This window comes from Anomalospiza imberbis, chromosome 9, assembly GCF_031753505.1.
Source record: "Anomalospiza imberbis isolate Cuckoo-Finch-1a 21T00152 chromosome 9, ASM3175350v1, whole genome shotgun sequence".
NCBI classification, from domain to species: Eukaryota; Metazoa; Chordata; class Aves; order Passeriformes; family Viduidae; genus Anomalospiza; species Anomalospiza imberbis.
In genome coordinates this window covers 2,194,737-2,204,009 of record NC_089689.1, presented here as the reverse complement: position 1 = coordinate 2,204,009, position 9,273 = coordinate 2,194,737, and positions in this window count along the sequence as shown.

The following is a 9,273-nucleotide window of genomic DNA, read 5'->3' as shown; positions in this document are numbered from 1 at the left end:
CCCTCCCCGCCGCCTTCCCCTCCCCGTTAGCGCCCCCTGCAGGCGCGGGGGAGGCGCTGCCTCCCTCACGGGAGGGGACAGGCCGCTCCTGTTCGCCTGCCGTCAGGAGATGAAAAGAAGCAGCTGTGCCGTTTTGGGTTTGTTTTTTGTTTGTTTTTTTTTTTTTTTTTTTTTTTCCTAAATATGTACGCAAAAGTTAAGTTTCTAAACTTGCGTTTCTGGGCGTCGGTATGATCAGCTGCGATTGAGGCTGGTAGAGACTTGGCTGAGAGTGAAAAGTGACCTGAGCTCGCTACAGTAGAGGCAGGTGGGTTGGTTCCCCTTTACTTCGTCTTCTGTAGTTGTTTAATGCTTATTGCTTTGAAATTGATATGCATCACTGCCGCCTCCTGCCAAATGATGAAATGGTTTTTCAATTAATCAGCGAGTTGTTTTTGGTGAGAGGTACTCGAGGACACTGCGAGCAGCAGGAGTGAGGGCGAATCTCGGAGCGTTCACACAATCACGGCATGGCTGAGGTTGGCCGGGACCTCTGGAGATCGTCCTGGCCAAGCCCTCTGCCAAGGCAGGGTCACCCAGAGCAGGTGACGCAGGGATGCATCCAGCTGCGTTTGGGTTTTACCTCCAGAGAGGGAGAATCTGCAACCTTCACCCAGAGCAGGTGGCGCAGGGATGCATCCAGCTGCGTTTGGGTTTTACCTCCAGAGAGGGAGAATCTGCAACCTTCACCCAGAGCAGGTGGCGCAGGGATGCATCCAGCTGCGTTTGGGTTTTACCTCCAGAGAGGGAGAATCTGCAACCTTCACCCAGAGCAGGTGGCGCAGGGATGCGTCCAGCTGCGTTTGGGTTTTACCTCCAGAGAGGGAGAATCTGCAACCTTCACCCAGAGCAGGTGACGCAGGGATGCATCCAGCTGCGTTTGGGTTTTACCTCCAGAGAGGGAGAATCTGCAACCTTCACCCAGAGCAGGTGGCGCAGGGATGCATCCAGCTGCGTTTGGGTTTTACCTCCAGAGAGGGAGAATCTGCAACCTTCACCCAGAGCAGGTGGCGCAGGGATGCATCCAGCTGCGTTTGGGTTTTACCTCCAGAGAGGGAGAATCTGCAACCTTCACCCAGAGCAGGTGGCGCAGGGATGCGTCCAGCTGCGTTTGGGTTTTACCTCCAGAGAGGGAGAATCTGCAACCTTCCCGGGCAGCCTCGTCCATCACGCTCAGTGCAAAGAGCTTCCTCATGTTGAGGTGGAACTTCTTGTGTTTCCATTCACAGCTGCTGCACCCCATCCTGTCACTGGACAGCACCGAAAACAGTCTGGCACCATCCTCTTGGCACCTCCCATTGAGACATTTACATGGATTGATGAGTTCCACTTTCTTCTCCAGACTAAGCTGTCCCAGCTCCCGCAGTCTCTCCTCATCCAGAAATGCTCCAGACCCTGTGTGCACTATTTATAGGAGGATTGAAGGAGGGCTCTTGTGGTGTCCTGCCCCGTTATGGCCACCTGAGCTGGTCACTGGTCTTCAGCACCAGCTCTTGGCTAAGCCCAGCCTAAAGGCAGCCTTGGTGTTTTGAAACATCATCTTCCTTTTGTGTCACTGACACACAGAGAGCACGGGGATGGCACTGCTGTAGCTCCAGACTCCAGCAAAGTGGCTGCAAATCCAAAATCATGTTGGAAAAGTTACATACTCAGCCAGCACCTGAATTTTCTGTCCCTTTATCTTGTCTCCAAGACACTCTAAAGAACAAGCACACAGTGTCATATCCAAGAGGTCTCCGAAAGGACCTTAATGGGCTGTAGTTTTTTGGAGTACTCTTTACTGCCCTGTAACGTAGAACTGAAAATTCTGTCTACCCAGAGTCGTAGGGGTAACGCAGAAATAAATAATAGACAACAAAGCTTTGGTTTTTATTGTGGCAAAACCTTAATCATAAATACGTAATGTCTACTGATCCTATTAAAGACTAAGAATTGTTATACTTTCATAATCTGTAACAGAGCAGAATAAAATATTTTGTGGAATCCACACAGTGCCTGCCTTTGTTTTAACAGAGAATGGAAAAAGAAAGTACCCTGTGAAATATGAAGTGCTACCTTTGTGTAATGCATTTACAAAAGATTGCTAGAACATAACACCCTTGTTACCAGCCTCATTCTATTTTTATCACAGTAATATTGTCATAAAGAAAAAAAAAAAAAAACACAGCTACCTAATCAGAATGATTATTCTCCATGATTTCAGCAGCTCTCCAGATAAGCATAAGCCAAACATTAAACTCTGAAGCCATATAAATAGTCTGATATTTCCTGAGCACTAAGTACTACCTGATAGTCTTCATTTATTTCACTACGAATTTATCTCATTTATCTGGTCACATATGCCTGTAAATGGAGTCTAGTTTTAGACACCTATGGAAAATAGGCCAAAGATTACAAGATGAGAATGATACAGAAAAATGTGAGAACTGAAAATATACGAGTAAAGGAACGTTTATTCCAGTTAAGTGTGCCATGATGTTTGGGGTAAAACTGGCTGTTTGTTAGGACCTGAAGGGACAGCAGAGCCTGGAGAGAGTCCAAGTGCAATATCTCAGCTTTGTAGGTATTGAGCCACCAGCACTGCCAAGATCAGACAATTCTGTTGGGCAGAACAGAACCAGACAACCAGTTGATGCTGGGTTTAGAAAACCTCATGGCACAAACACCAAAACCCACGTATTGCGTGGTGGATTCTTCTAAAATTAGATTGTAGAGCACGTGCTGCTGCCTGAGGTTTTGTTCTACAGCCTTGCCCTGAGCTTCTGATGTTGTTTTGCACAATTCCTTACATCCCTGTCCTTATAGTGTGATGAGGTTTATGGGATGGGACTCTGAGATCCCCTCACCTGCATGCTAGCAGTATATATGAGGAGGAGGAAAGAGAGGGTGGCATTTGAGGCAGAAGGGTGATCAAATTGCAAGCAGAAGCTGGAATGTACAAGAGTTTTGTGTTTGCTTTTTTGTTTGGGTGGCTTTGGGGTAGTTTGGCTTTTTTTTTGTAGAACAGTTGTAAGAAATACGGTTCTGGAGTCAGCTTGAAGAGATTTTTTGTAGTGAGGGAATATAAAAGAGGGTGTAAAAGAGCTTGGGAGCTGCAGAGAAAATCAGAGTAGGAAGAGAATGGTGAGAAAGTTGCATGAGGAGAAATTGGGCAAGAGGAGTGAAGCAGTTGGGTAAAAAACAAGGAAAAAGAGGTGTGGAATGTTCCCATATGGTATATGTATGTATATGTATATATATTTATGGTAGAATAAGCACAGATGGAGTAATTAACAACATTTTAATGCAAAAACTCCCAAATTTCTATTTTTTGGTCAAGCTGCAGACATGTTATTAACCAGATGGACAGAATACACTGAGTGACTTTGGAGCAACACCCACCACATTGCCTCATGGTAAACTTGATTTTATTTCTTCTTGTTTTTTCTCTTAGTATTGAAAAGTATTGATACTAGCAGAGATTTTTAAGTCAAAAAAAGTGTTTCCATTGTCTTCAATGAGCCTTTGGTATATGATAAGACTGCATGTTGAAAATGTTACAAGTGGTTTCTTTTACATCACTGTGAAAAAAAAAAATCAATCAAAATAGCCAACACTGTTTTTCTGTAGCAAATGGAATTGTTGAAATATAATAGACTAATCTCTTGAGTCTTGTGGAGTTGAGAAACCAAAGCAACCCTGAAATTTGTAATCTATCCATCAAAGATTGCATCTTGCTCTCAGGAAAAAAAAAAAAAAGAATCCAGTGGTTTTGTAGGGAAAAATTATGAATATGGGACATTAGCCTAGACTTTGTAAAATGAACTGTGCATAAAACTACATAAGACTCTTTATTAGATAAAATAAAGTGGAGGACTCTGAAAGGATGACTCCCAGGTCATTTTCAGTGTGACATGTGATTGTGCTGGCAAATCCTGGGTGCTTTTCTTATTTTTGAATGTGAGACTTCACAAAAATGAGAAAAAGATCCTCCATGAAGAGCTTGCTTTGTATTTTATAATAGATTTAAAATACAAAATATTTTTAAATATACTTAAAATAAATTTTAAATAAATATATTAATATATAAAAATACATTTATACATATATATAAAAATATACATAAATATATAAAATACATTTAAATATTTTAAATATATTTATATAAAAATACATTTATAAATATGTAAATACATTTATAAATATGTAAATACATTTATAAATATATAAAAATACATGTAAATATCTATAATATATTTAAATAATAAATTTAATATATAATATAGTAAATATATTTAAATATTTGTTGGCTTTTATTTGTTTTAATAATAATATTAAATATTTTATTTATTTTTATTCATTATTTGGTTTTGTTAATTTTAATATTAAATATTTAAATATTTTTTAATATTTAAATCACTTATAAATATATTTTAAATATATTTTATTTATATAATGTAATAACACTCAGCTAAGTAAATGCATAAATTTTCAACTCATTCAAACCAGGGAAGAAAATAACCTGTAGGTTTCCATTGTTTCAGATGTAAAAAGAAAGATCTAAAGATGTGAGAAGAAGCAGATCTCTCCATAGCAAGCTCACTGTAGAGCAGAGGGTGCTGTTTTCCCCTTTGGCCTGTTGAAATCAGAATTGCTGCCTTCCATGGGATTGATCCTCTTTGATGGCCTTGTAGCTCCTTCTGGAGCTGGGGTTGTGGTAAAGTGACCATCTACATGGACTTCCACGTGCCTGACTCCAGACCAAGCCTTTAAGAGGGAATTTTGCTGGGAGGAAGGCAGAACAGCACGTTGTACGCTGTCATAGAATCTTCGAATCATGCAGGTTGGACAGACTTTTAAGATTGAGCCCAAGAATAAACCTAACACTGCCAAATCCACCACTAAAGCACATCCCTAAGTGCCACACCTACCTGCCAGTATGGATGTTCAGTGTTTGTGCTGCTCTAGGATTTGCACTCTCCATTTCTCCTCATTTTCTGGCAAACAGCCTGAAAAGATAAAATATAGAAGTGTCCACACAAGAAGGAAGAGATGGCCTCTCTCTGTTCGTGTTATCTTGTGACCCCTAATGACAATGAGGGGGATTTCTTGTGCAAAATCCTGGTTTTGCTGTATCAATGGGAGTTTACCACTCACCCCAGTGGGGACAGAATTTCACCTCTTAATGTTTATTAGATGCAGCAGGCAGAAAGCAGACTCGTAGCTATAAAGGCTGTGACATTTTATGGTTCTGACTCTGCAACCACTCAAGCACATGGTTAATTTTGCCACAGTAATAAAGTTAAGCACTAGCTAAAGTGTTTTCAAGGAGGGGTCTCTTTTACACTTGAACGAGTCTATATTTCATCATAAATCAGGAATTCCTCCCCTTCAAAAGAAAAGGATTCTGCATGTGATCATCAAATTGTTTCTACTTTGCACAACAATAATTGCCCTTTTTTCAGTTTTTGTCCGAAAAAGGCAAGGAGAGAGCAAGGAATGAGTACCTCAGCTCAAGTAGTGTTGCTCCAGTGACATTTAACTCATTTCAAATGGATTCAAGAGGGAAATATCAATTTTTCAATATTAATTCTAAATACCTCAGACACTGGCTATTTCCTTTAAAAAGTGAAGATTTGCACTTTACAGCCAAAATTTTTTTGTTGAGTTTTTAAACTGTCGTGGACAGCACCAGCATTGTCCTTCATATTAGGGAAAACTCTTCTACTTTTACAGATAGCAGTATTTTTGTATTTGTTTCTACCAAATTTTAGCCAAAGCACTTCAGGAATGTAGCAGAATGGAAGTACAAGGAAAGACATTCAAGCTAGATGAATTCAGACCCGAAATAAAGCATAAAATTTTACTGGGATAGCACTTAACACATGGAATGACTTACCTTAGGATTTATGAGTTGATGCTTCCCCATTATTACCAGTCTTTATATCAAGAGTTTAAGAAAGAGAATGTGGGTGAGTGTAGAGTAAATCCTTTCCCAGGGTCTGTCCTGATGCCAATTTGTTTCATTTCCATCGTGGAAGGAACCAAGCAGAGGCTGAACTTGGGTTTGATTTAGTGCACCTGCCCCTTTGCCCTGCTTGGTGAGGGAAAAGCAGGAGAGCATTTGGGGCAGCTGGAAGAGGCTGTCAGAGGAGGATGGTGATGGTGTGGGATGACAACAGAAGACCCGAGAGGTGGAAGGGAACATGGGGCAAAGAATATTCCTTCACCCTCCCAGCTGTGCTTTCCAGGAGCTTGGAAAGCACTGGGGGAAGGAAAAAACAGGGACTGGTCTGGCTGGCCCATGAGTAAGAAAATAGGAGAGCCCAGGAGTTCAGCTCTGGAAATTACTGGTTCTCAGGAGCTTCTGGGTTACAATAATGGAGGTTTAAAAGTGCTGTTGAGCTGTGTGTTGAAAAAACAATCCTTCAGCTTTCAGCTAATTTAGTTACCATCTGTAAGCTGTTTAAGCCATTCCCCTTATTTCACTTTCCCCATTTAATTTTGTTCTTTATGCTTTTTCTTCATTCCACCTCCTACATGTGCATCTGTGCAGGCACAGAGAAGCACATAGGTGTGTAACTGAGGATTTTCTGTAAAGCAGGAAAACACAACTGTCGCTGATGTTCTTTGTGGGCAGAATTACAATTATATGTATAAATACAAATAAATACGTATAAAGCTACATTACTGTAACTCATCCACAGACTGCTGGCATTTTGCTGTGGGGACCCATGGCCTGTTCCTCACACCAGAGTATTTTATATAGACACAGAAAGAGTGAAATACGTTTTTTAAAAAGTGCTTTGTGCTACAAAACTCCAACATTGGCATTTGTGTAGATGTCTGAGTTTTGTTTCGTACAAAACTCGATTTGCTACTGGATTTCAGGTTTCAGAGTTAGCACATTAAAGTTGTCCTTAGCTCACCCAGCTGAGCATCTCATATGTTTCATGAGATTCCCCTGGAACCCAGGGGCATATCGGTTGTCGTGGCAAGGCATAGTGAGGTGGGTTAATTAGTAGCATTCCAACATATCCTGGGCTTAACTGGCTAGTAGTGAAGAATCTCAGAAGAAGGAAAGCACTGTAATTGTGCCAGATCCATCCTCTGTTTCCTATAGTTTCCCTCTAGAATTTTTTTCATACATATTGTCTCAGTGCCAGTGCTAGTGGTCTCTGAAATTAAAAGCATTTCTTATAAAGGGGATTATGAGATTAAAAATATTGCTCGTAAAGAACACATTGATCCTCACTGGGAGGATGACAGACATAAAAAGATCAAATTACTGATGTCACTAAATAAAACTAATTTAGGAGATAACAGTACATTTTAAAAAAAATAGTGGGGATGTATTGGATTTACAAACTGCAAGAACTTTCCTTCCCAGCGTGCTCATTCTTCATTTATCATTTTATAAGAAAACCCCTTAAACTAAAAGTTAGTCTCATACAAATGTCACTTGCTAGCTTTCTTGCTAATCCAGAGGAAATATTATCCTAGCGGTCCCTGAGGTCCAATGTCTAGGTGTTGGATACATGATAAACTTACTTGAAGCTTTCTCAGTGAGATATAGTCCTCTGGAGACAGCTGTGGATTTAATTTTTCAAGCTTTAGTACAACCTAACCTCTTAAAAATAAGATTTAAGTTTCCCTTGTCAGGTCACCTAAGAGTTTCTTCTTTTATTTTACTTTTTTTTTTATTTCCCTCCTCTGCTACTTGCCCAGGCTGTTAATCCCCAGCCTCTGGAGGAAACATTTAACCATCACAAACCTTTCACGTCTTGATCATTTTTTGGTTCCAAAGGACAGCACACATCCATTTGGCTTTTGAATTGTTCTAGTCTGAGAGTTTATCTAGAAAGTATCAATGCAAAGTAAAGAATTTTCGGACCTGATTATGTAGGTTTCTACATCAGTGCTGAACAGAGGTGGTTTTTGCAAATTTTGAGCCACTCCTCTGTGTAAGAGCAGTGTTTCACACAAAGAGGTGTGTTTCTAGTCTCTGCACTCCACCTTCCTGTGTGTCTATGCTGTCCAGGAGTTGAGTTTAATCTAGTTTTCTTTCCCCTTGAAATTTATCACTTAGTATTTCAGAAATGGTAAATTTAATGTTTCAAGGCATGCAGAGAATTTAACTGGCGAGTTCCTGGTATTGAGAAACTCCCCACAACTCAGAGCCAGGTTAAGAATGAAGGCTGATCAAGCCAGCAATGTCACAGACACTGAAATGTATCTGAAATGCAAGGGATATTATATTCCTGATACTTTTACTGATCCACAAAAAATGCTGCTTACAGCTCCTGACGCCCCTCATCTCCCTGCTGTGCACACACAAACACTCACAGGCTTCTGCCAGACTGTTCCTTCTCAGGAGCTAAAGGTGCCAGAGGTCTTTCAAGGTCACTTGTCATATTTGTTCTTGTCATATTTGTTCTCTACAGTCAACTTTTCTTTTTTTTTCCGTTCAGCTCGTTTTTCTTTGACTTCCTGAGGAAATTAGTTTTATCTTGCTTTACCTATGTGTGCATTCATCAGGTTTCTGCTCCCTCCCTCTTAATGCCCTCGTGACATGTTGGCCAAGTGCAATCACCACTGAAAGATGTGCATGGAGTCTGCAAGTTAATTAAGTTTCTAGAGGTTTGTGTGCTCTGGCTGCCGGGCAGAGGAGGGAGAGACCTGTGGTGGGGACTGTGCTGAGGGAGAGTTAAGCAGAGTTCAGCTCTTTGGCAGTAGTGAGGGGTCAGTCCCTCCGTGCACACTCTCCAGACAGACAGACAGACAGCACAGAGGAACTGCTGGCCAAGCTGTCCCACAGCAGCTCCAGCCTGGCTGCAGCACAGGCAGTTTCTTGTCCAGGGTGGATCTTTCCCAATGGATGGCAAGTGAGAGGAGCTATGGGGCTTATTTCAGATGGAAGCAGAAAGACACACATCTAAAAGAAGCTCTCATGTTGCTCTGTGGCTCACAGAACAATCTATTTTCCAGTTTAGTTCTAACAGTTCTGACTGAAATGATGTTCACCAGCACTGCTGTGAAATGTGCCTCTGTATCAGATCAGGGAAAGGCAGTCTGATGTTTGCCATCCGAGCCAACAGCAGGGAGGGATCCACAGAGCTGCAGATCTGAAAGTCTGGATCTTTACATCTCTGCCTCTGCTAAAAGAGATGCAGATTGAGAAGGTTAAATGGTCTCTCTCATCAGTAGTCTGCACACAGCACTTCTTTCTACAGCTCTGTTGTTAGCCATTGCACT